This window comes from Aquarana catesbeiana, linkage group LG03, assembly GCF_042186555.1.
Source record: "Aquarana catesbeiana isolate 2022-GZ linkage group LG03, ASM4218655v1, whole genome shotgun sequence".
Classification (NCBI taxonomy): Eukaryota; Metazoa; Chordata; class Amphibia; order Anura; family Ranidae; genus Aquarana; species Aquarana catesbeiana.
Genome location: NC_133326.1, coordinates 247,407,300 through 247,434,627, shown reverse-complemented (window position 1 = coordinate 247,434,627; position 27,328 = coordinate 247,407,300). Strand labels below are relative to the sequence as shown.

General features: G+C 40.6%; 1 protein-coding gene across 1 annotated transcript in view; it reads left to right on the top strand.

Moving 5' to 3' along the window:
• Window positions 1–27,328, top strand: part of ADAMTS20 (ADAM metallopeptidase with thrombospondin type 1 motif 20) — a 263,623-nt gene that overhangs the window by 42,049 nt on the left and 194,246 nt on the right. The window lies entirely within an intron of this gene.

Genomic DNA, 27,328 nt, shown 5'->3' with positions numbered 1-27,328 from the left:
TTGTGAATAAAGCAGGGAAAGGTTGAAATGTCTGTCAGGTTTGTTTTTGCTGTCTTTGTCCTCGCTAGGAATATTTACTTTCTTTATTTGCCTGATTGCCACTATCACTGGGATTATGATGAAGGAAATTCCAACATTTTGAGTTGTCAGTGGAACAGGACTAATGCCGCGTACACACGCAGAAAAGGTCAGACGGAATCATTCCATCGGGCATTCCGATCGTGTGTGGGCTTCATCTGACTTTTTCTTTCTAAAATTCTGACAGACCTAGAAATAGAACATGTTTCAAATCTTTCTGACGGAATCAATTCCTATCGGGAAAACCGCTCGTCTGTATGCTATTCCGATGGACCAAAAACGACGCAAGGGCAGCTATTGGCTACTGGCTATTGAACTTACTTTTTCTAGTCCCGTCGTACATCATCACGTTCTAAATGATCAGACTTTGGTGTGATCATGTGTAGGCAAGTCCGTTTCAGCGGAACTCCATCGGAACTCCGTCGTAAAGACCATCTAAGTCTATTCTGACGGAAAGTCCGGTCGTGTGTACGCGGCAAAAGGAGAGATCTTCTGATCATTTGTTTCAGTAACAACTGTCTAAAAGATTTCCATCAATTTAGAGAGATTTTCTCTTTTCATGTTGTGTCTACAAGATAGTAGGTAAAATGTACTCTTTTTTTTCCCACTCTATCCAAAATTAAACAAATTTTTTTGACTTTATATATACTTTAAAGTGCATGTAAACCCACCACTCACCCAGTATATACTAATGGCACAGTATTAATGTATATATACATGCAAGCCTCCTGCATGTATCCCTACCTTGCAAATATCACCCCCTTAAGCAGGAGGAGCCCCGCAAAACTCTGGAATTAGTGGGTGGGTCTCTTTGCCGGAGCTCGTGGGTGGAATTGTGATGTAACAAGACTTCCCACCCACCTCTACACTCTCCTACTCTTTCTGCTGGCTCTGGGAGCTGACTGCACCACAAATATCCTCCTCAGTCACACTGATCACACCCCATGATGAGTAACATCCAGTCAAAACTCAGGAAAGACACCACATGACTTCAGTCTGGAGCAGCCAATCCTAGGAGAGCTGGAGAAGAAAGGAGGAGGGATGTGAAGATGGAATCATAACACACTCTCTTCTCTCATGCTCATTCATGAGATAAAGAAATCAGATGTCAGTCACAGCAGTGGGGGATGTGGTGACACAAACTTATCTGTGTGTCCTTTTTTATCTTACTGAAAAAAAGACAAGAGAATTGCTAAGAGCTGGATTACCTCTTCATGGACTGGGCACAGATGAATGGACATTCTCTACTGTACCAGGTAGAAGTCTTCATTAAAAAAAATTAAAAAATTCAGGTTTACATCCACTTTAAGCATCAAGTTGTCCCACAGAATAACTCTCAAAAGCCTTTTCATTAACAGCAGCCAGGGATCATAGCTCCTAAAAATGCAGAGTTTCCAACCTTGAAATGAGTGGGGCCTGCAAAGGCAGGTGTATGGCCTAATTGAGTTTCAGTTGGAATGGAGATTAAGATATCTTGGGGCAAATGTAGATTGATATGCAGATCTCATTGATATGGGTGCCTTAGTTGTAGTAGTGTTTTTCAGTTTATTAATTTATCTAGTTGGTTGGTTTAGAAGTTGTCTTTTATAAAGAGATACAAAAGTTAGTAAATTGGGGTTGATTGCTAAAGACACAGAGGCTGTTTACTTTGCAAAGGCAGTTGCAACGTACAAGGGAATTTTCCCAGAACGTAGTGAATGCGGTGCAATTTCTCTTTGCAAAAAATACCCCATCAAATTAAAAAAAAAAAAAAACACATTTTTTTGCTTGTGTGTAATTGGATGATGGTAGGCATTCACTAAGCTCTGGGGATAATTCCCTTGCAAAGTGCAACCTTCCTTGTAAAATGAACAGTCTATTCAACTCCATAGGCTATAACAATGGCAAAGCATTTAGAATAACGTATAGGCATATATTTCTATTATTATAAACTAATGGCAGTACAATTGGAGGATACAGGCTAGGACAATAATATAGTAAACTGGAAATGACTTAGTGCTATATATATTTTGTTCTGGTATGACATGTCTTTGGACTCTGGCCTGTATAGGATGATGCTTGCATGCTGATATACTGTATATGGAAGAGCTTGAGACATTAAGTAGGTGTGTCTGAACTTTTTTTTTAGCAGAAGTTATGATTTAGTGTTAGGTCGTTTCTCAACATCTGATCTATATTGCTCTTTTTTCAGAAGGTTATGGTATATGAGAAGTGTGTGCAAACAATAGATTATTTTGCCATTTTTCAAATTTCGTTTGTGTAACTTGATGATTGCAAAACTACGAGTCGACAGCATGTACAAGTATGTTTTTACAATAGGGATAGATTTTTATCATTTTTTACAAATGTATGCAATTCTCCAATTGTATACTTGGATAATTATGTGTAATTTTCCAAAAAGCAGAAGACCTCTTTACTTAAAGACTAATTATAATCTGTTCTCAGTTCCTGGGGCCAGATGGTCCTTGGAAATAGTCTGTTTTTACTGTAGCAAACTAAAGTTAGTACGTAACACTCTGGAGCCTACAGACCGTGTTTATCGGTAGAGCTGAGGTTTGGGTTTGTTACTACCTTAAGTTTGCCGCAAATCCACAGGCATCACTGGATTTGTAAATTGTGAACTTTTGGCGAAAACATTGCACGTTAAGTACCAGAGATAAGTATGGTAAATCCCCATAATGCCCTACATAGCCATTTCTATAGACAGCTGAGTCACAAGAGCCAATAATCTGAAGAAATGGGTAAACCAGCCCATTCACTGTAAAGGGTGGATTGCAGCAGCCAAATTGTCAGTGTGTGTTGTTAAGAAAAGTTGACAATTCTGTATAGGGAGAGATACTCTCTTATACTGTTTCTTTTAATTGTGGCATTGGTACATGTCCCCCATGGCATTGCCTGGTATTCTATGCCGTTTGTTTGACAATAGCATGTTTATTACCCCTATAGATATCCAGAATTAAGTAACATTTGCCACTCCATAGACTTGAGTGGGGTTCACTGCACAGTTTGTGAACTTTGAGTGAGATTTTAAAAACTGTTCATGAACCAAAATCCAGAAAAGTTCGCTCATTCCTATTTATCAGACTGCCGTTGGTCTAAGAGAATCACTGGCTTTGTGAAATACCAACTCAGTAAGAGTTTTACACCTTTCCTAACAATGGGAACATGAAAAAGACCTTTATTTTTATTTTTTTTGTTATAGTATTTTAGTGTACTGCCATGGGGTCCACTTAATTGAGAAAACAGCGAGGTAATATGAACTAAATCACCATGCACATCACGGCTACTTCTTCAGACAATTCACTTGTTTTTACTTTGGTTTCTAGACACTAAAAGCAGGTTGACCTAGTTTTTTCTTTTATTCCTTTCATACTCACAAATAAAGACACAGTCATGAATGTTGAAGAGTAATAAGACTTTGGAGAAATGTGAGAACAGAAGCTTGCAATGCTGGAATCAACTTTACAAATTAATATCTTTTCTGTTACAATATCTTTTGATGGTATCTACTGTTGTAATTACTATTATTATTTATTTTCTTCTTTCTTTAAAAATGTCAAGTTTAATATTATAACACATCCATTATTTAACCTTTTGTAGGCAGACAATGATGGTCTTTTACAAACTCAAACAGACAGCTTAGTGTTTTCTCTGTAATCTTCAGATCTCATTTTTAGGCCTTTCTTTAGCAAGACAAGGAACAATATGCTGGTAGGTTCAATTCACGTAGCTAACACACCAGGATAAAGATTCCTATTAAAAAAAAAAAAAGTGACAGTTGTTTTTAGCTGAGAACTATACGATTTCAAAATTAGTGTCATGTGGATACAATTATTATTCTTAAGCTTGTACTAAGGCTCTGTTCACATTTTGGCATTCTGAATTTGAAATAGTGGCAAATCGCGGGACACCCATGCATTCTCTGTCACTTCCAATGGGACCCCAATCCTGGCGTGATTTTGCAGCGATTAGTCGGGTGTCATTTTCGGTAAAAATCACGCAAACAGAATCGCGGGATGCCTGTCACCCAAAATAAGTACAAGAGCTTCTTTTGGGTGGCAGGCGTCCCGCGATTATATTTGCGTGATTTTTACCGCAAATGTCGCCCGACGAACTGCGGCAAAATCACGCAGCGATTGGGGTGCCATTTCAAGTGACAGGGAATGCAGGGGCATCCCACGATTTGCCGCTATTTCGAATAGCGGGCGGAATTGTGGCGATTCTGCCCACGATTCAGAATGCCAAGATGTGAACGGAGCCTAAAGCTTTGTGTAGTCAACCTTATATGTTGTAACGGTTTTAAAAAAATGTATAAACACTACAGAATTGAAGAAGTGAAGTTAGTATATTCAGTTATTTCGTAATACAAGTTCGTTTTTGCATTAATGTTTAGTATGTGGCCCTTGTCTAAGAAATTATGGGTTTGTGAAGATCACCTGGATTAATACCAAAATCTTGTATCTTTTGTGTCACAGACCCTGCTATCCTATTCATACATATGTAAAAATTACTAAAGAAACTGCGCTTGTGTATCTAAACCAAATATGTGACCCAAAAATTATAAATATGAAAAACAATAATATTTAAAGCAGCAAACTCAACCGTAGCATATTTAACACAGTACTCAAATCAGGAGCTGCGCTACAATGAGTAATCTAACAAAATAGCTTAAATTAATAAATATACACCATGTAATAAAAATTAATGAAAAACAAAGAAGAGAACATAAGTCCATAAAAAGTCCACGTAAATGAAAAAATCTTCCTCCTAAGTGCTCATTGAATTAGTGAATGTCCATCACCCAATAGTAGGTAGCATCCTTGTGTAAATCACCACCACTTTGTAGAGAAATTATGTGCTTACCAGCTTTATATGACTTTCTATCCCTAGACAGGTCATAAGGGCTTAAAACAGAAACATCCAATTAGAGACCATTAAGGCGACTCCAACCATTTTGTCTCAAGGAACAATGATTTTAGAATAATCTTCCGCCAAACATCCTCTCAATGGATAATGTATATGGACATGCAAAACAATAGCATAAAACCCTTTTAAATTGTTTATGAAAATGTTAAAATTACACTTACATCAGGATGCAAAATAAGAGTGCTGTACAATATATCTCCTCGCCGGTGATGTAACAAACACCTGCCCTTCCAGGATTGCGGAAAGATGCGATAGTGTCAGCACGTAGCTCTGTCTTACGCATTTCGTCATGCATGGTGCCCAGGAGACATCACATATGATAAAACTCATAGTGTTCAGACCATCTGTTTAGCAATCTCACAGTGTATGGATTGCCAATAATTTAAAAAGAGTATCTTAGGAGGCTGATGTTGATAACAAATGTGCTGGGATTGAGCATTTTGGTAAAATCATTATAAATTTGCCTGTTCTTCACCTAACAATGGATGTGTCAGATGAAAGAATGATTTTCAGATAGATTGATTGCTCATATTTGAATAAACAGAATCATTTGAATTCAACACTGGGAATATGCCCAATGGTATACAATAAACCCTAGCAACTAGTTAGAAATTTACATTTATTTGCTTGGCCCACCTATCTTGCTAAAGGCTTTTATTTCTTAATAGTTCCTATATTTTTTGTTCCTATTAAAAACTATGGATAAGCATGAGGGTGGGACGTGTACATCTCCTACAGGAAAAATATAAACACATACAAATAGTTGACCTTCAGCCCTGTGCAACTAGCTTGAGATCACCAATTAGCAAAGCAGTTTTGAGATATTAGGTAACATTGGATGCTTTGCTATCCGCCAACGCAGAGCTGTCATATACAGTATTTCACAAAAGTGAGTACACCCCTCTCATTTTTGTACATATTTTATTATATCTTTTCATGTGACAACACAGAAGAAATTACACTTTGCTACAATGTAAAGTAGTGAGTGTGCAGCTTAATAAGCTCAAAATAACTCAACACACAGCCATTAATGTAAAAAAATGAGTACATCCCTAAGTGAAAATGTCCAAATTGGGCGCAATTAGCCATTTTTCCTCCCCGATGTCATGTAACTCGTTAGTGTTAAAACGTCTTAGGTGTGAATGGGGAGCAGGTGTATTAAATTTTGTGTTATCGCTCTCACTCTCTCATACTGGTCACTGGAAGTTCAACATGGCTTCTCAAGAACTCTCTGAGGATCTGAAAAAAAGAATTGTTGCTCTACATAAAGATTGCCTATGCTATAAGAAGTTTGCCAAGACCCCTGAAACAGCTGCAGCATGATGGCCAAGACCATACAACTGTTTAACAGGACAAGTTCCACTCAGAACAGGCCTCGCCATGGTTGACCAAAGATGTTGAGTGCACGTGCTCAGCATCATATCCAGAGATTGTCTTTGGGAAATAGATATATGAGTGCTGCCAGCATTGCTGCAGAGGTTGAAGGGGGTGGGGGTTAGCCTGTCAGTGCTCAGACCATACGCTGCACACTGCATCCAATTGGTCTGCATGGCTCTCATCCCAGAAGGAAGCCTCTTCTAAAGATGATGCACAGATGGTGTCAAGCGTGTGTGGCAGCAACCAGGTGAGGAGTACAAAGACAAGTGTGTCTTGCCTACAGTCAAGCATGGTGGTGGGAGTGTCATGGTCTGGGGCTTCATGAGTGCTTCCGGCACTGGGGAGGTACAGTTCATTGAGGGAACCATGAATGCATACATGTACTGTGACATACTGAATCAGAGCATGATCCCCTTCTTTTGGAGACTAGGCCGCAGGGCAGTATTCCAACATGATAATGACCCCAAACACACCTCCAAGACAACCACTGCTTGCTAAAGAAGCTGGCAGTGGTGATAGACTGGCCAAGCATGTCTCCAGACCTAAACCCTTTTGAGCATCTGTGGGGCATCCTCAAATGGAAGGTGGAGGAGCACAAGGTCTCTAATATCCACCAGCTCTGTGATGTCAATGGAAGATGACTCCAGTGGCAACTTGTGAAGCTCTGGTGAACTCCATGCCCAAGAGGGTTAAGGCAGTGCTGGAAAATAATGGTGGCCACAAAATGTTGACACTTTGGGCCCAATTTTGACATTAGTCACTTTTGTTGCCAGCGGTTTAGACATGAATGGCTGTGTGTTGAGTTATTTTGAGGGAACAGCAAATTTACACTGTTATACAAGCTGTACACTCACTACTTTACATTGTAGCAAAGTGTAATTTATTCAGTGTTGTCACATGAAAAGATATAATAAAATATTTACAAAAATGTGAAGGGTGTACTCACTTTTGCGAGATACTGTAGATGGCCCATAGTGTCTATCTTGTTTTTTAAACTTCAGAATTATTATTTTTTATAATGCAAGATTCAAATTGTGCATATATTCATACTTGCAAAGTATGTTATTTCTGCTGTGCCCCCTTTTGTAACATTAGATACAAATATAATTCGCAAGGCACTGCAGAGGCATATGAAAAGCAGATAAAAATAAATAACAAACAAATAAATAATACAAGTTTATCTGTACCTACATTCTTACCATGATCCAACCATGATCCCAGACCAATTTTCAGGTTTTAGCGCTGTCACTCTTTGAATGGCAATTGCGCGATCATACAACACTGTACCCAAATGAAATTTTTATCAATTTTTTCCCACAAATAGAGCTTCTTTTGGTGGTATTTGATCACCTCTGGGTTTTTTATTTTTTGTTAAAAAAATTTAAGAAGACCAAATTAAAAAAAAAAAAATGCAAAACTGTTGTATTTTGTTAATACATTTTGCAAACAGGTAGTTTTTCTCCTTTCAATGATGTACGCTGATGAGGCTACACTGATGGGCACTGATAGGCTGCACTGATGGGCACAGATAGGCTGCATTGATGGGCACTGATAAGGCAACACTGATGGGCACTGATAAGGCGGCACTGATGGGCATTGATAGGTGGTACTGAAGGGCACTAATAGCTGGCACTGATAGGTGGCACTGATAGCTGGCAATGATGGGCACTGATGGGTGGCAGTAATGGGCACTGATGGGTGACAGTGATGGGCACTGATCGGCACTGGAAAGTGACACTGATAGGCAGCACAGCTAGGTGGCACTGATGAGGCACTGATTGGCACCACTGGTGGGCATTATTGGCACTTGTGGGCGCTAATAGGTGGCACTGATTGCTGGCATTTACGTTGTGGGCACTGTGGGCACTGATTGGTGGGTACTGTGGGCACTGATTCGTGGCACTAGAAGGTGGCACTGGTAGGCAGTACTGGTGGGCACATGAGGCTCTTCCTCTTCGGGACCGATGTGCCTGCAAACAGAAGCCAGAGATCGGCTTTTTTTCTCCTCACGCTGTCAGCGTGAGAAGAAAAAAAAACGATTACCAATCCTCTGTTTGCATCACATGATCAGCTGTCATTGGCTGACAGCTGATCACGTTGTAAGGGGCCGGGATCGGCCCCTTACTCGGATCTGTGATCACCCGAGTCTCATTGACTTCAGCAGATCCGCAATGTAGCCATCATTCGGCTATAGCGCGGATCTAAAGCATTTAAACCATATTTGCCATGTAGTTGCCCCCATTATTTTATTCAGGTCTTTTTGTAAATTTTCTATTTCCTGCTGTGAAGTTATTGCCTTGCTTATTTTTGTGTCCTCCGCAAAAACTCAGATTGTGCTGTGTATCCCATCCTCTATATCATTTATGAATAAATTAAACAGAATTGGTCCCAAGATAGAGCCTTGGGGTACCTCACTTACCACTTCAGACCAGTCTGAGTACACGTTATTTATCACCACCCTTTGGACGCGCCCCTGTAATCAATTTTCTATCCAAGAACAAACCTTATGGTCCATGCCTGCAAACCTCAGCTTGTAGATTAAGCATCTATGGGGAACTGTATCCACTGCTTTTGCAAAATCCAGATAAACCACATCCACAGGCCCTCCCTGTGTCTAGATAACAGCTAACTTCCTCGTAGAATGTTAACAGATCATCAGGCTCTCCCCATTTAGAGATCATGTTACATGCATTGTACACAAAGAAACAACTTTTCCCAATGGAGCAGGAGGAGGGAGGAAGGGGTGGGTACCAGTTGGGAGCTTGTTCACTGCGGCTTCACAGAGGACTTACCTCCCATAGCGGAATGTTAGCAGCAGAAAGTGGACTGGGCATCCCTGCACAAAATATTTATACAGGATCCAGCTGCCTGCATGACATGGGACATACTTCACTACAATTAGGTTACTAAAGTATAGAGATTTTTTTATCTAAATATCAACTTTAACTAAACACACTTTAGTACTTGCAGGGTGCTGGATACCTTTGTCTAAATAAAATTAGTAAAAAAAAGTACACATTATAAATATTAATATACTGTATGTATATTTATTTCTGTTTAGCCTCTCTGGTAAAATGGCCATAGGAAAATGTGAGTCTATTACATATCCATTCAGTGGATCTCATTTACTATTACACTACTTCTTCCTTCCTCTGGGCTTCAGTGATCACACTTTGAAACTGAACTTGGTTGTGACATTTGCTGACCTGATATCTTCAGTCCAAGTTCAGTCCTATCGTTTTTACACTCTGAACAGGTGGTGCTGTGACAGTATTTGCTATAAGGATATTGGGTAGGCTCAGTATAGTAGATTTATAAGGTGCATCCCATTTGAAATTACAAGGGTGATATGAATAAAAACTCCACTTCCATTTAAACTATCAAATAGAATATCATCAGTAAGGATTTGGAAAAACAGCAGAATTACTTTCTTTAGACCAGAGTTCTTCTAATTGTTTCTATTAAAGTGATATTAAGTCGATCAGACCGGCTTCATGCCGGGTAAGGGGACAGATATTAATATTAGACGTCTCTTCCTAAATTTGTCCATTACTCATAAAAAGTGTGGGGATAGAGTGATCGCCTCCTTGGATGCTGAAAAGGCGTTTGACTCTGTGGAGTGGGAATATCTTTGGGAAGTGCTAGGGCGATTTGGTTTTGGCCCTGGGTTTCTCCGTTGGATACAGTTGCTTTACCGAGCACCAAGAGCTAGGGTGCGCACCAACAATAGAGTTTCTGATCCCTTCCCACTCCACAGAGGCACTCGCCAGGGGTGCCCGCTGTCACCTAGTTTATTCGCTCTCGCCTTAGAGCCGTTAGCGATCTTAGTCAGAGAATCTTCGGAGGTCAGGGGGCTCCAGGTTGGTAGACTGGAAGAGAAAATCTCCCTTTATGCGGACGACGCATTACTCTATTTGAATGATGCGGGACCATCTCTGCTGGCTGCCCTGGACATCTTCGACAGATTTGGTGCTGCATCAGGGATTCGAATAAATTGGTCTAAGTCAGTCCTGTTCCCTCTGGATGGCGGGATCCCTGCTGGGGCGGCCGCTACGCCCCTGCAGTGGGTCTCAGAGTTCAAATACCTTGGGGTCCGGGTATCCAGGGACACTGCCCAATATTATAAATTAAATATGATTCCTCTGCTCCGTCTCCTCAAAGAAAGATGTCGTGCATGGTCTGAATTGCCACTTAATTTACTAGGACGTATAAATATCCTAAAAATTATGCTTTTACCCAAGTTTACCTATCTTTTTAGAAATAGCCCGATTTGGCTACCAGCATCCTTTTTTCGGGAAATTGATAAACAAATTATCTCCTTTATTTGGAATGGAGCCATTCCAAGATTAGCCAAACCCACCCTACAACTACCGACTCAGTTGGGGGGGCTTGCCCTCCCCAATTTCAAACTGTATTATTGGGCGGCGATGCTGGTGACGGCGTACTGGTGGTTTGAGGGGAAACGCTCCAACGCCGCGGTCTGTGTGGAGGCGGCATATTTAGGATCTATACAGGATCTGCAAAATCTGGTTTATAGGGGAGTAAAGGCATATGAGGGGCTTCCTGCTCCGTCCAGGGCAACACTGCAAGTGTGGAGGATGGCTAGAAGGAGGTTTTCCCTAGTGGGGCGATGGGCGCCTGTGCAGCCTCTCTGGGGAAACCCTCAGTTGTCCCATTTCCGTACAATACCTGATCCTCAGCTCTGGGCGGAATTCGGAATTAAAACCCTCAGAGACATTATGCCCAATGGGGAACTGATGTCCTTTGCACTTATGTCACGGACGTATGGATTCCCGGGATGGATGTTCTTCCGATACGCACAGCTACGCCACGCGACTAGGGCACAATTTCCTACCCCTCCTCTCCTACAATTAGACCCGTTGGAAGACCTGCTTTCTAGCAGTGACCTAACAAAGCCCCTGTCAGCTATATATACCACGCTGCTCCCTAGGGAGATACCCAAGATGGACAGGCTATGGAATGCCTGGAAATCAGATATTCCCACTTTGGAAAGGGAGGACTGGGAAACCTGTCTGGAACAAGGCCCCAAACTGGTAATATCAGCTGGAGATAAACTAACACAAATAAAATTTCTACACAGGATTTACTTTACGCCGCAAGATTATCCAAAATATACCCTGATAGGGACTCACATTGCCCTAGATGTCGAACTCAGATAGGCACGTTTATACACATGTTCTGGGACTGTCCTGCATTGTCAAAGTTTTGGATGGGAGTGTATGATCATCTAAATGTTAGAATGGACCTATCTGTTCCAAAAACACCTGAGATAGCCCTTTTGGGAATACACGAGGATGAACACAGGACACATCATAGTAAAATTCTAATCTCACTCCTCTTCTATTATGCTAAAAAGGAGATCCTCGCTGGCTGGACCTCGGCTAACCCTCCGACCCTTTCCTCCTGGGAAAAGAGAGTAAACTCTGCTCTGCCCCTCTACAGGCTGACTTATATTAGTCGGGGATGCTCTTGGAAGTTCGATAAGGTCTGGCTGCCATGGATTGGTGGATAATACTGTCCTTGATTTCTCTCAGTGGGGTGTTGGGTAACTGGCTTATGGGCGGGAGGGGATGAATGACCTGCGATTATGCTGATATAATGGATGTAACTAAACTATTACATGCCTCCTTCTCTGGTCTAGCAGACGACTCTCATGACTCCTTATCTATTGATGTAATGACAAGCCTGATAGGCATAGCAAGCATGATCAACAATCCAATACAAAATGTATTTATATAGCGGCGTTGGATACAGTACGTTAAATCTTATGTGAGTAAGAGTTTACCTATAGTCGATTATATGATCCGTTTTTTGATGTACCTGTCTACACATGTCCCGCTGTATGTACCTACTTTTTTTGTACTGCATTTTATACTTTTCAATAAAGCACTCCTGATTGTTAAAAAAAAAAAAGTGATATTAAACTCAAAATCAAAATGTAATACATTGCAGCCTACCAATTAGTACCGTAGTTTCCGGCGTATAAGACAACCTTTTACACTTAAAAAAAATGCCCAAAAATCGGGGGTCGTCTTATACGCCGGGTATAGAATGCTGCCCGATGGATGTCAGCCCCCTGGATGCCCGCTGGATGTCCGGTAATACTGTATGTGGCTTCAGCCACATTCAGTATTCGCAGCTGAGCCAATCCCGGCGAGCGATGTATTTTATCAATGAATACAGAGCCTGCTCGGATTGGAGTAACAACCTCAGCCAATCCCGGCGAGCGATGTATTCTACCAATGAATACAGAGCCTGCTCGGATTGGAGTAACAACCTCTGCCAATCCGAGCAGGTTACATACAGTAGCCTGCTCGGATTGGCTTTGAGAGAGAGAGAGAGGCACTGGCTGATGATGCTACAGCCTCTGCCAATCCAAGCAGGCTTTGTATTCATTAAAAGAATACATCGCTCACCATACTTCACAGGGTATATCCATTCACTGATCTCCCACTACTATACATCCTGCTGTTTGCCTTTGAGGTCCCAGGCACCCAAGAGGAACAGGTGAATCTGGGACATAGGACAGGGGGTGGTTGTATTACTAGTGAATTTTAATACATTTTTTAAATGCATTTTGGTGGACAATTCCCATAGAATGTAACCCAAAAGTGGCATAGGTTTGGTTATTGAAAATTCTACTTTCCAGAGGTGTGGCATTCAAGAGATCTCTGTCTGTGTTATTAATGTTTGATTTACTGTATGACATATCACAGCATGGTGAATGAGTAGCTGGCATTCTTGCTTTGTGTTTTTTAATGTTTCTAATGTATTTCTTTAAATGGTGTTGCCTCAGAAGTGGGGGTAGTCTTATACGGGGAGTATAGCCCAAAACCTATGTTTCCACTGGAAAAATAGGGGATCGTCTTATACGCTCAGTCGCCTTATACGCCGGCAAATACGGTAGATGTGGTGGCCACCTTCGTTTTTTGGTTTTTTTTTAGGCTTTTTCCCTTCTGTTTTTACCTGGGGATTAGAGTGCCTCCACTCTGGATGAAGGAGCACAGGGTCACCTTTGGACAGCAGCATTGTCTGCCTGGGGGGAGGTGAGTGTTAGATGCAATAGCAGATTTAAAAATACTAACACATTGAAGCCAGGCTTCAGCTAATACATTATAAGATGTTAAAGCAAAAGTTTTTTTTTCCTTTTGGGATAAAGGTTTTACGTTAATAAATAATAGCTGACCATTGTAAGCACCCCTTTCAGTGTTGAATGGTTTTTCTCATCTCTGTTACTTATTCATTCTGCTGGAGAGCGTGTTCTTTTAAAAAACAACAGACTTGCTGACTGGATCGCCAGATGAAACTAAAAAAAAAGAAAGCTTAAAAAAAGAAAACAAATGTAGCCATTGCATCTAAGTAATAGTAAGTTGCAATATAATAAATGTTTGCTTTTGGGTTTAATGCTGCTTTTTACAGCAAGAACGTGTTTGTAAACCCTTTGAAATGACCTAGATTGTGCCACCTACATAAATGACACAGATTTCACTGGTAGAATGAGGGGACCATAAACCAACCCTTATAGAGAAATGTGCGCTTGTATAAATATACAGTACGTACACCCAAGGTATACAGCTAATTATAACCCCCATAAACTAAGCTCTTTAACCTCCCAGGCGGTATTCCCGAGTGTGGCTCATGGTTAATTTTCAATTACAGCTTACTTACTTTGTCCCCAGGATCCTGAGATGTCCCCGCGCTGTATCCTCCGCCGGATCTTCTGCTCGATGTATTACTGTTCCAGGCTACATTCCCTGCGAGCGTCACTACGTTTGGGGGCGGAGCCCGGCGGCAAATTCAAAAAAGTACAAAACACATAACACACATAATACACTGTAAACTGTAGATTACATTACTGTGTCAAATCATTTTAGATCCGTTTTGTCCCTAGTGCTTTGTCCAGTGCCCTGCCTGCACTTTTATATTATATATACCGTTCTTTCTGCCTGAAAACTTGAGAACGTCCATGGCATCCAAAAAGTGTCCCTCTACATTAAAAGCTATTTTAGACCAGCTAGAAAACAGCGATAGTAAATTAGAATCATTTGCAGAATTGAGCAATAGTGATTAGTGGGGAAATCGTCATCAGACACTGAAAGCGACAATTCTGCAACTGATCAAATTTCAGTGTTTTTGATTTGATTACATTATTGAATAAAATGTATTATTATTATATTATTTTTTATAATTATTTATAGTTATTTATTATATTATAATTTATGATTTTGTGTTTAAAACTTTATCATACCCGGGATGTCTGCTAGACTCTTGTTTGGACAGATTTAAGTGTGTTATTCCTAAGAATTACAGACCTACAATATAAAATGCCAAATTTCCAGGGAGGTTAAAAACACTTTTGTGTTTTTAATCTTGTAAAATTTTGCAGTAATTATTTTTCTGTGGCTCAATAGGTAACCCTAACCTCGCTATCTCAAAATATTAACTCCTATGAACATAATTGTTTTTTAACCTGTTGGCACCGACGGCATGCAAATATGTGGCCTGGCGGCAAGCACCTGGATATTTACGCACAACATTGCAAACCAAGCTGTGCTGAGAGTGCGTGCCCTGCATGCTCCCGACACAGTTTGCTGCTTGTGATCAAGAGTTTTCCGATCTTGTGACTGCTGTGACAGCAAATCACAGCGTTCACATGATCATAGACCCTGTCCTGCCTCCCGGCATCTGAAAATCCTTAAAGAGCCCGGGGGGCGCCAAAAGGTTACATTTGTATGAAATTCATTTTTTGGAGGTATCCATAGGATGGTGGCTTTGTGGCATAATCATCTGATAATATAATATTTTAATTCTCTACTATCTCATTGCATACCTCCCAACTTTTTTAGATTACAATGAGGACACCTATTAGCAAAAGTATGTAGGCATAGGACACACCCCCTGCCACACCTCCTTAAAGGAAAATTTAACACAAAAAAATTACAAATGCAGCAATTTAGAGACTGCATAAAAGATTTTATCACTGGGAAACACTTTTTAAAAGATAAGTAGTGAATTTTATATACAATTATATTGATTAGACCAAAATTAGGGACAAATGAGGTGGAAAGAGGGACAGAAGGACTTTGTTCCCAATCAGGGACAGTCCCTCTAAATCAGGGACAGTTGGGAGCAATGCTATTGATGCTTACATAAAGAAGTTTTAATGGATTTAATCCCTCTCAATGTTAACATACCATGTATTCATAATGATGTTTATATATGTATCTGATCAGAATTAAAATAGAACTACAGGAACAACTTTTTTTTTAAATTTTGGATAGAGCAAAGGAGGGTTATAACCTGTCAGATTTTTTTTCTGTGTCCCATTGCAGAGATTTGGGGATTTTTATAATATTTATGACCTGTATGTGAACATGAATGCCTCCTAGCAGCTGTCTGATCTTCAACCTTATAACACTAATAGACAAACTCAATTTGTCTAAATGAATAATACCCACACAAGTGTACCCTTTCATGTCTTTACTACACATATTGTTTAACCACTTCAGCCCCTGAAGATTTGGCTGCTAAATTACCAGGCCATTTTTTGCGATTCGGCACTGCATCGCTTTAAATGACAATTGCATGGTCGTGAGACGCTGCACCCAAACAAAATTGACATCCTTTTTTTGCCACAAATAGAGCTTTCTTTTGGTCATCTCTGCGGCTTTATTTTTTGCGCTATAAACAATAAAAAGCGACAATTTTGAAAAAAACACAATATTTTTTACTTTTTGCTATAATAAATACCGCCATTTTTTTTAAAAAAAAGCAAATTTTTTCTCAGTTTAGATCGATATGTATTCTTCTACATATTTTTGGTTAATAAATCGCAATAAGCGTATATTGATTGGTTTGCGCAAAAGTTATAGCGTCTACAAAATAGGGGATGGATTTATAGCATTTTTATTATTATTATTATTTCTTTTACTAGTAATGGCGGCGATCTGCGATTTTTATTGGGACTGTTACATTGTTACATATGGCGGACACATCGGACACTTTTGACACATTTTTTGGGACCATTTGCATTTATAGAGCGATCAGTGCTATAAAAATGCACAGATTACTGTAAATATGTCACTGGCAGGGAAGGGGTTAACACTAGGGGGCGATCAAGGGGTTAACTGTTTTCCCTGTGTGTGTTTCTAACTGTAGGGGGAGGGGACTGACCTAGAGGAAATGACAGATCGTGATTCCTAGTTATTAGGAACTCAAATCTGTCTCCTCACAGAACAGAACAGGGATTTATGTGTTTATACATGCACACATCCCTGTTCTACCTCTCGTGCCCGTGATCACTCATGGCCGGCGGTCATTGTGACCGTCGGCCACGAGCATCGGCACACCCGCAGTGCGCACGCACCTGCTATCCCGTTTAAAGGAGCCAACGTATAGCTACTACAGCTCGTGGGATAGTGCCGACCTGCCGCCGTATAATGACAGTGGCTGGTCGGCAAGTGGTTAAACATTAACAGTCCGTTTGAAAAATGTAAAATCTTGCATTTAGTAACTGCTAATCACACTTTCTTAAGCCGCGTACACACGAACAGAATGTCCGACAGAAAAAAGTCAGACGGAAGCTTTTCATCGTCTATTCCGATCGTGTGTGTGCCTCATCGGACTTTTTTTTTGAAAATTCTGATGGACCTAGAAATAGAACATGTTCTAAATATTTCCAACGGAACCAATTCCGATCGGAAAAACCGATCGTCTGTATGCTGTTCCGAAGGACCAAAAACGACGCTTGCTCTGAAGCAAGTACGAGACGGAAGCTATTGGTTACTGGCTATTGAACTTTCTTTTTCTAGTCCCGTCGTGCGTGCTGTACGTCACCGCGTTCTGGACGGTTGGACTTTGGTCGGACTTTGGGTTGACCGTGTGTAGGCAAGACCGCTTGAATGGAATTCCGTCGGAGTTCAGTTGGAAAAACCTTCAGAGTTTATTCCGACGGCAAAACCGGTCATGTGTATGCGGCATTAGGGCTTAATTACTCTTGGGGTGTCCTTTGAATAGTGGTCTGCAGGGGATCATTCTTCATAGGGAGTTTAACAGCCAATGAGGAGGCATTGTGTTGCCCCCTTACCTCCTTTTTTAACTCTCAAAAACCTGTACCACCACACCGCTGCCCCAATCAGTTGAATGGGTCACATTCAGCTGGCAGCACTTCCTGCCAAGCATGACAACAGGGATGCATTTTACCACTTTGCGATGCCAAGTGCATTGGTCGTGGCATATGTACACTCCCTTCTGCTGCCTTTGCAGCTTAAGTTGCAAATACAAATACAGTTGATATTGACTGGGACTTGTTGAAATTCTTTTACTAAGGGCAAACAGGCTGTTAATTTTGCAAGGGAATATGCATTCTTCAAGGGAAATTTTCCTTAGCTTAGGGAATGAGGTGATGCTCTGCTGACTTCCGTTATCAAATTGTGGGCAGGCAAATGTACTGTTTTTTTTGTTCCTTGAAAAAGTTTGGGTTATTTTTGCAAAGTGAACTTTCACCACATTCACTAACCTAAGGAAAAATTCCATTGTACAGTTCAAATTCCATTTGCAAAGTGAGCAGCCTGTTTGTATTTAATAAATCAACTTCTTTGCATGAACAGTTTATTTCTGAACTAAAACGACCAATTTAATTATTAGTTAAGTAAGCACATTACTTAAGAGGAACTGCAGTCTGCTCACATAATTTGTAATAAAACCATCTTTGCCATACTGAAGCTTCCCTCCAACCACTTTGCATATTATTTTATATATACTGTAATTCTGTACTTGCCAAATATGCTGCAGAAATTTCCCTCCACTGAGTCTGGCTGCATCCATTTTAACTATGGGCAGCTGAAGCTGCTGCCTGTTCACGTCTTGGATTTACACAGACACACAGAGGCACACCTCCAACTCCACAGCTCTGATTGGCCCTCTTATGACTCATCCTCCCTCCTTTCCTGGCAAAATCTCACGAGAGTGAGAGAGAGACATGTGCATGATGTCATAAGCCTAGGCTTTTTTCAATACAAGAAACAGCAAGTGGGCTGTATAAGGTATTTACTAAATGCTTACTTAACCACTTCCCACCTGGTCTATAGCAGATTGACGGTTCCGTTACCCTGACTGGGCGTCATATGACGTCCAGCAGGATAACATGCACATCGCGGCGATCGGTGGAGCGGTGTGTCAGTCTGACACACCGCTCCACCGATCTTGGTAAGGAGCCTCCGGCGGAGGCTCTTTACCGCGTGATCAGCCGTGTCCAATCACAGACGCGAGTAGAGGAGAGCCGATCGGCGGCTCTCCTGACAGTGGGGGTCTGCGCTGATTGTTTATCAGCGCAGCCTCCCCTCAGATGACCACACTGAACCACTAGGGACGCCACTAGGACCACCAGGGAAGGGGGCAACATGTGGATGGCCAGGTATGTACCCCATGGCCATCCACATGTGCCCAATGTGCCCAGTCTGTGCCCAAATCTGTGCCAATCAGTGCCCACAAATGGGCACTGATTGGCACCATTATATTTCAGTGATGCCCAGCAATGCCACCCATTAGTGTCATCAGTGCCACCAATCAGTGTCATCAGTGCCACCCATCAGTGTCCATCGGTGCCACCTGTCAGTGCCCATCTGTGCCCATCAGTGCCCACCTATCAGTGCCCATCTGTGCCACCTATCAGTGCCACCCATAAGTACCCATCAGTTCCACCCATAAGTACCCATCAATGCCACCTACGAGTGCCCATCAGTGCCACCTATGAGTGTCCATCGGTGCCACCTATGAGTGCCCATCAGTGCCGCATACCAGTGCCACCAATCAGTGCCCATCAGTGCCACCTATCAGTGCCCATCAGTGCCGCCTATCAGTGCCCATCGTCAGTGCCACCTCATCAGTGCCACCTCATCGGTGCCCATCAGTGCCGCCGTATCAGTGCCCGTCAGTGCAGCCATATCAGTGCCCATCACTGAAGAAGAAAACGTACTTATTTACAAAAAATTTTAACAGAAACAAAGAAAAACTTGTTTTTTTTCAAAATTTTGTTTTTTTTTATTTGTTGCGCAAAAAATAAAAACCGTAGAGGTGATCAAATACCACCAAAAGAAAGCTCTATTTGTGGGAACAAAATGATAAAAAATGTGTTTAGGTACAGTGTAGCATGACCGCGCAATTGTCATTTAAATTGTGACAGCGCTGAAAGCTGAAAATTGGCCTGGGCAAGAAGGTGTCTAAGTGCCTGGTATTAAAGTGGTTAAGGTATGTTTTACTATACAAAGTTAAAACAACAAGGGCAGAAGATTTAATAGATGGAAAGATGAAAAATAACTGAAACACTTTAAACACATTGCCAGTGTGCTTTTGTCAGCTCCCAACCAAATAGTTGTTCTATGCTCTTCCTTTCTTTTTCAGGTATATACATTTCATTCTCTTGAATCCATTTTATTGTTTTTTACCGGTTTTTCAAATCAGTATTTTGTTGCATCAGCCAACTAGTACAAAGCTTCAGGTGCATTCATGTCTGCTGTTTTCTTGTAAAATTTGTCAATGCAATTTTGTATTCATGGTTTTCCGTATACCAACTTGTGCAGGCCAAAAGTCAGCAAACCAGCAAAAATAATGTACTGTACATTGCTGGTAAAAGAATTTGTAGAGCATTGGCATTCATATATTGTGGGAAATGCATTTGCAAAGTTTAGATGTGCAGCTTTGTGTTTGTAAAGTAACAGTTTGCTTTATGTGCTCCATGAACACTGTTGTTGTTAGTACAGTACCTTGAAAAAGTATTCATACTCCTTGAAAGTTTCCAAATTTTTTCATGTTGCAACCAAAAATGTATTTTACATTTTTTACATCTTTATTCAGTTGGAAGGAGGCCAGATAAAGCCAAAATTAGGCTTCTAGGCCATCAGATAAAGCAGTTTGTTTGACATAGGCCAAACTGAAAATCATCATAAATGCATCATCCCAACCGTGAAGCATGTTGGTGGCAGTATCATACTGTGGAGGTTGCTGTTTCCCTGCACTCCACCCTGAAAGGCTTGTGTCCAGATGTGCAAAGCTGAATCACCGATGTAAAATCAAGGCGCTCATTTTTTGTCAAAGGCACATTTATTAAATACTGACATAAAGAGGAATCTCACTCACCCTTCTGTTATTTTTTTCTTAATCCTTACTTACCTGTTATCCAGGATTGTTCTCTATTCAGATGACTTATGTCAGCTTCACTCACCGGCTGCTGTGTGTTTCTGCTGTTATAGAATAAAGGGCACATGTGACATGCATAGCCTTGTATACTGCGAGAGCAGGGACACCTTATTTTTTTTTAGGAGAAAAATAGTAAAAAAAAGTAAGCAAACAAAAAAAAAAACGGCTGTTTATTTTGTGGAATAGGAAGGAAGTTCCGGCAACTAAAACGGATCTGCAGATTGAAGGTCCGCTTTAAGGGAGTGTGAAATACATTTTCAAAGACCTTTTTTTACTTTGATATGAATGAACCTCCTCTTGATCAGTGAAAATAAAATTATATCCACTGTGATTTAATGTTCTATGGCATTAAAACGTGAACACTCCCAAGAAGGTAAATTATTTTTCATAGACGCTATATTTACATTATGGGAAACTTAGGATACTGAGTGCTGGATTGGAACATTTTCTTTCCTATTTTAACACCTATCTGACCAGTTCAAGATACTTTTGGAGTATAAGACTTAGATTTAAATATAAACAATTGAAACCCAGGGTTCATCTACATGAATACCCATACTGCATTGTCGTTCAACTGCTGTGAATGAAATTTGAGAATCTGGTGAAAGACTACTCTGGATGGTTGTCAAAATCCTGTCTGCCTTGGCTGTGTATTTATTGTGTCTTTTCAGCTATCATTAGTAGGCTCTCTGTTTACTGAATGAAACTTTCAAGTCATGTTAATCTTTTATTAGAAGGAACCAAGGTAAAGCTAAGCCAGCTGTATTCTGGACCTGAGATTCCAATGCATATGATAGCCCAGTGCAGGATTCGCAGCAGGATACACTCTGATTCTTTTGTTATACCTGTACTAAATTTAATATCAATTAAATATTAAATATTGTATTTGATACAGTAGACACTTCACAATCCAGTAAGAAAACTGATTTTATAATTTTGAGCCTAAGGTCAAGAAAAACATCTTAGGCTGAACAAAAATACCAGGGAGTGCTTTTGTCACTCTACATACAGTATATATATATATATATATATATATATATATATATATATATATATACAGATATATATATATATATATATATATATATATATATATATATATATATATATATATACTGTATATAAATATTAAACCAGGTATTGGTACTTTTGGCAGTGTGGGCAGGTGCCAAGTCCTGCTGGAAAATAAAATCAGCATCTCCATAAAGCTGGTTAGCAGAGGGAAGCATGAAGTGCTCTAGAATTTCCTGATAGAGGGCTGCGCTGACTTTGGACTTGATAAAACACAGTGGACCAAAACCAGCAGATGACATGGCTCCCAAAATCATCACTGACTGTGGAAACTTCACACTGCATCTCATGCGAATTGGATTCTGTGCCACTCCACTCTTCCTCCAGACTCTGGGACCTTGATTTCCAAATGAAATGCAAAATTTTCCACAGTCAGTGAGGATTTCATTTGCTAGCGTTGGTCCACTGTGTTTTATCAAGTCCAAAGTCAGCACTTCATGCTTCCCTCTGCTTACCAGCTTAATTGGGATGCTGATTTCATTTTCCAGCAGGACTTGGTACCTGCCCACACTGCCAAAAGTACCAATACCTGGTTTAATGATCATGGTATCACTGTGCTTGATTGACCAGCAAACTCACCTGACCTAAACCCCATAAAAAATCTGTGGGGTATTGTCAAGAGGAAGATGAGAGACACCAGACCCAACAATGCAGACAAGCTGAAGGCCGCTATCAAAGCAACCTGGTCTTCCAAAAGAACTCAGCAGTTCCACAGGCTGATCGCCTCCATGCCACGCTTCATTGACACACTAATTCATGCAAAAGGAGCCCCGACCAAGTATTGAGTGCATACTATACTGTACATGGACATACTTCTCTGTAAGCCAACATTTCTGTATTAAAAATCCTTTTTTTATTGGTCTTATATGATATTCAAATTTTCTGAGATACAAAATTTTGTGTTTTCACTAGCTCTAAGCCATATTCATCAAAATTAAAAGAAACAAATGCTTGACATATATCACTCTATATGTAACACATCTATATAAAATACATGAGTTTCACTTTTTGAATTGAATTACTGAAATAAATTAACTTTTTGATGATATTCTAATTTTTTGAGATGCACCTGTAAATATCTGAATATCTATCAATCCTGATGTACTGACAGCCTAATTTTTTGAGGCCGAAAATGCCAGGACAGTATAAATATCCCCTAAATGACCCCTTTTGGAAAGTACTCCAAGGTATTTAATAAGAGGCATGGCAAGTTTTTTCAATTTGTATTTTTTTGTCACAATTTTTTGGAAAATTAAGAAATGAAAAGTGTAGTGTACATAGTGTCACCAGTGCAGTACAGCATCATCATATAACTGGTGTGGCAGTGATCAGGGATAGTGACTGGTGACAGTATTTAAAAAAAAAAAAAAAAAAAATTTAATTACATTTTTTCTTTTTATTACATTCTTTTTTCTTTGTTACAATTTTTTACATACTGTGACCAGAGCTATACAGTGTTACCATACTAATACTTCTATTCTGTCTAGGTGATTGGGATTTTTTAGTTTACACACTGTATTTGCTTATAGCAGTGACTTTTACTTTTATAAGCAACCATTTTTTCTGAATGAAAACTATTCGTTCAGTGCTTACTGTTGTGATTAGCTGTGAATGGCCACAGATGTTCTGTACCTTGTCTGTCTGAATCATGTGATCACTGTGACCAATGGCAGAGATCAACACAATAGTACACAATAAATGGCATGAAAGGAAGTCATCCATTATGTACAATTGTCGTGTGATCTGCTGTGATTGGTCACAGCGATCACATGGTACCAGCAGCGAGCCAGTACACTGATCTGTCATTGTTTTGCAGGCGAGGCGCTTTCTGGGGTAGACGTCATATGACGTCCACCCAGAACAGGAAATGTCCCCTCAGGCCATCATTTTACTATAGCTCAGGCGGTGAGGTGTTAAATTAATGAAAAACCTTTGTCCAGCACAGGAAATAGCCTAATAACATTTGGGTTTTTTTGCCCCATGTGCATTTATACAGAAAATTACAAAAGGACACGGTAACAGGAAATATGGTGGGGTTTAGCTTCATAAAAACATACATGCATTTTAGAACTCCACAGCATAATATCTTTGCATTGTGGGTTGTGGTAAAAAAAAAAAAAAAAAAGATGCATGGTTGTTAAAGTATGCAATGTATTGCATGAGCAGCCTATTCAAAATTATATCATTTTGATTGGGCTGCCTTACCACAATGCACATTAACAGGCAAAATATCACACATTATAGTATACAGATTGTGGATTTGGATGTTTCATTTCATTCATTCGGTGATGGGAGTGAATATTCCTAGATCACCGGAGTTAGCCCTTTTCTAAAAATTACCTGCGGAGGTCCTGATAAATTGTGGGACCTATTGATTCAATACCTGTCTGTCCCTTACTGAGTCCTTGGTTGACCCTCTTCTACACCATTTTTTTTTCTTCTCTTTTCTTGCTTCTTACTTTCAATTCTCGGTCTTATTCTTACTTCCAGGTGTATTTGTCTTTCTCTACTTGGCCGCTTCTATGGTCATATTCTCATGTGTTCAAATATTTGCTTTCCCTTTGGTCCCCCCATGCCACCCTCCCCCTCCTATTTTCTGTACCAATACGTTACGGTTTTCATTACACTAATTTGCGTGTATGCCAAAGAACTCTCTGACTCTATTTCGGTTCAACATGGATTGGTGTTATCTATATCAGGTCAGTGATGGCGGTTGCTGCCCATCTCTTTATCTAATGAGTCCTACCAGAGGGACCTCTGGTTGCTATGTCTATGTGTTATAATGATTTTTTGATCACTTTTCCACGCATTACAAATTAAACTTATGTTTTACTTGTATGAGAACCTATTCACCACACTATGTTTTCTATGATTGTACTCTTGTTACGTTTACCATATGACCTCTGGAAGATTTACCCCCCTTCACAACCAGACCATTTTTTCGATTAAAAAAATTGTGCAACACTGTACCCAAGTAAAATTTATGCAAATTTTTTCCCCAAAAATAGAGCTTACTTTTGGTGATATTTGAACACCACTGTTTTTTTTGCGCTATAAAAAAGGACCAGCAATTTTGAAAAGAAACCACAATATTTTCTGCTTTCTGCTAAAAAAACATATCCAATAAAAAAATGTAAAAAAATAAATGTCTTCATAAATTTAGACCAATATGTAGTCTGCTACATGTTTTTGGTAAACAAAATCTCAATAAGAGTATATTGATTGGTTTACACAAACATTATAGCGTCTACAAACTATGGGATATATTTATGGAAGTTTTATTTTTTTTAATATACTAATAATGGCGGCGATTGGCGACTTACAGTGGGACTGCGATATTGTGGCGGCATATCGGACACTAACTGACACTTTTGACACTTTGCGGGAACCAGTGACACTAATATAGTGATCAGTGCTAAAAATATGCACTGTCACTATACCAATGACACTGACTGGGAAGGGGTTAAACATCTATGGCAATCAAAGGGTTAACTTTGTGCCAAGCCAATGTTTTTTACACAGTTTGGTGCTTTCACTAGGGGAAGACATCTATTCTTGTCTCTGCTTTGCAGAGACACAGGATCATCCCTTTCCCCCCTGTCAGAACTCAGATAAGCCTTTTTTACATAGGCATATCTCAGTTCTCTGTGTTTTACTAACCATTGGCGGGTGCCAGAGGACTTCAAGTCCCTGGGACCCACAGATCAGCTTCTGCTGTGAATCATCTCAGCAGAGGCAGCCAGCCGTCAGCACGTGTGTGCGCCCCCTGCAGACGGAGATGCAAAATGATTTATATATACGTGATTCTGCCCACAGCTGCTGTCCTGTAGCAGTAAAAGTGCTATAGGGCAGTCGGCAAGTGGTTAATAAAAAGATTGAAATACAAAATATTACACATTATTGTGCATGCAGTAATACACCCCAGCGTATTGGCAAAATCTGAATGGAACCACAGTGTAATTTTTTTCAGATACTAAATGTAGTCCTGCCATGCTTTTAGACTGCCTAATGCTCTGTAGTAACTTGAACTATTTCTACATCTCTAGTCTTGATCTTGTGCCTGCACGCGTCCTGTTACAGAATACCTTGAATTTGGCAGGAAACTGAGACCACTGCTCATCATACCAGCATGTTAGCCACACATTTGTCATTTCAATCTGTAACTTAGAGATAGTTCATGTGACCAACGTTCAGTGCTGCTAAAACAAAAGGCTTGCTTATCACATTTAATTATAGGTATATTGCATATAATTAGTTTAGTATGTAGGTTCTTTTAATTGAACTTTACTTAAAACTTTCTCTTTTTCCTTAGGTTTCCAATCTATACACAAAATAAACACTGGCTTATTTCACATGAGTACAAAGGCTGCTTATAATGGTTTGTGAAAGAAGGACGGAGCCCTCTAAGTGCAGCATGTATGTTAAAAATATTTATTACAAAAGATAAAAACCACTCACATTTGAGTTGCTAAAAACCAGCATGTAAAGTAGTTTCATCCGCGTGCTCTCGGGGGATGTGGGTGTCACGGGCCAGTGGGGGGGTTCCTGCGATGTGAGTCCTGTGACCTGGGTCCTGGTAGCTGTTCCGGTGGTGCCGAGGGTCCTCAGAGCCTCCGGGCGGCCAGGATGTCGGTCATGGATCCTCCGTGGAGCGCCGTGCTGACCTGCGTGTTCACTTCCGGGAACGGGGTGAGACGGGCGGTGCTTCGCATTCGGAGCATGCGTGCTCCTTCATCAGGCTATGCTGGTGGCCATATTCAGTGTGGGAATTTATACCATAGGCAATGGGAGGGGTGGAGAGGTAATTGAGAGGAGGGCGGGACTATGTATAATGATTGGGCACGTAGGTAACCATGGAGATGGGGTGTACACAATGTGGAAGGGGAGTGAAGGAAGATGGGGAGTGGGCGGGCGGGGAGTGAGGAGGGGGGGAAAAGGAGATATGCAAATGAGTATGTTGTGGTAAGAACATATATGTGTGTATATGGATCGTGGGGTAAGGAGAAGGCGGTCTATATGAAGAGGAATGTTGTATTGATCATAGTGGACGGGAACAAAATATATATATATATATATATATATATATATATATATATACACACACACATATACATATATATATATATATCTCCATGGTTACCTACGCGCCCAATCATTATACATAGTCCCGCCCTCCTCTCAATTACCTCTCCACCCCTCCCATTGCCTATGGTATAAATTCCCATACTGAATATGGCCACCAGCATAGCCTGATGAAGGAGCACGCATGCTCCGAACGCGAAGCACCGCCCGCCTCACCCCGCTCCCGGAAGTGAAGACGCAGGTCAGCACGGCGCTCTACGGAGTATCCATGACCGACATCCTGGCCGCCTGGTGGCTCTGAGGACCCTCGGCACCACCGGAACAGCTACCAGGACCCAGGTCACAGGACTCACATCCCAGGAACCCCCCCACTGGCCCGTGACACCCACATCCCCCGAGAGATGAAACTATTTTACATGCTGGTTTTTAGCAACTCAAATGTGAGTGTTTTTCTCTATTGTAATAAATAGTTTTAACATACATGCTGCACTTAGAGGGCTCCGTCCTTCTTTCTTTTTTATTGTTCCAGAGCTTCTTCTAGCTTTTATAGACTGGCTGCCTTCCATTTATTCAGCAT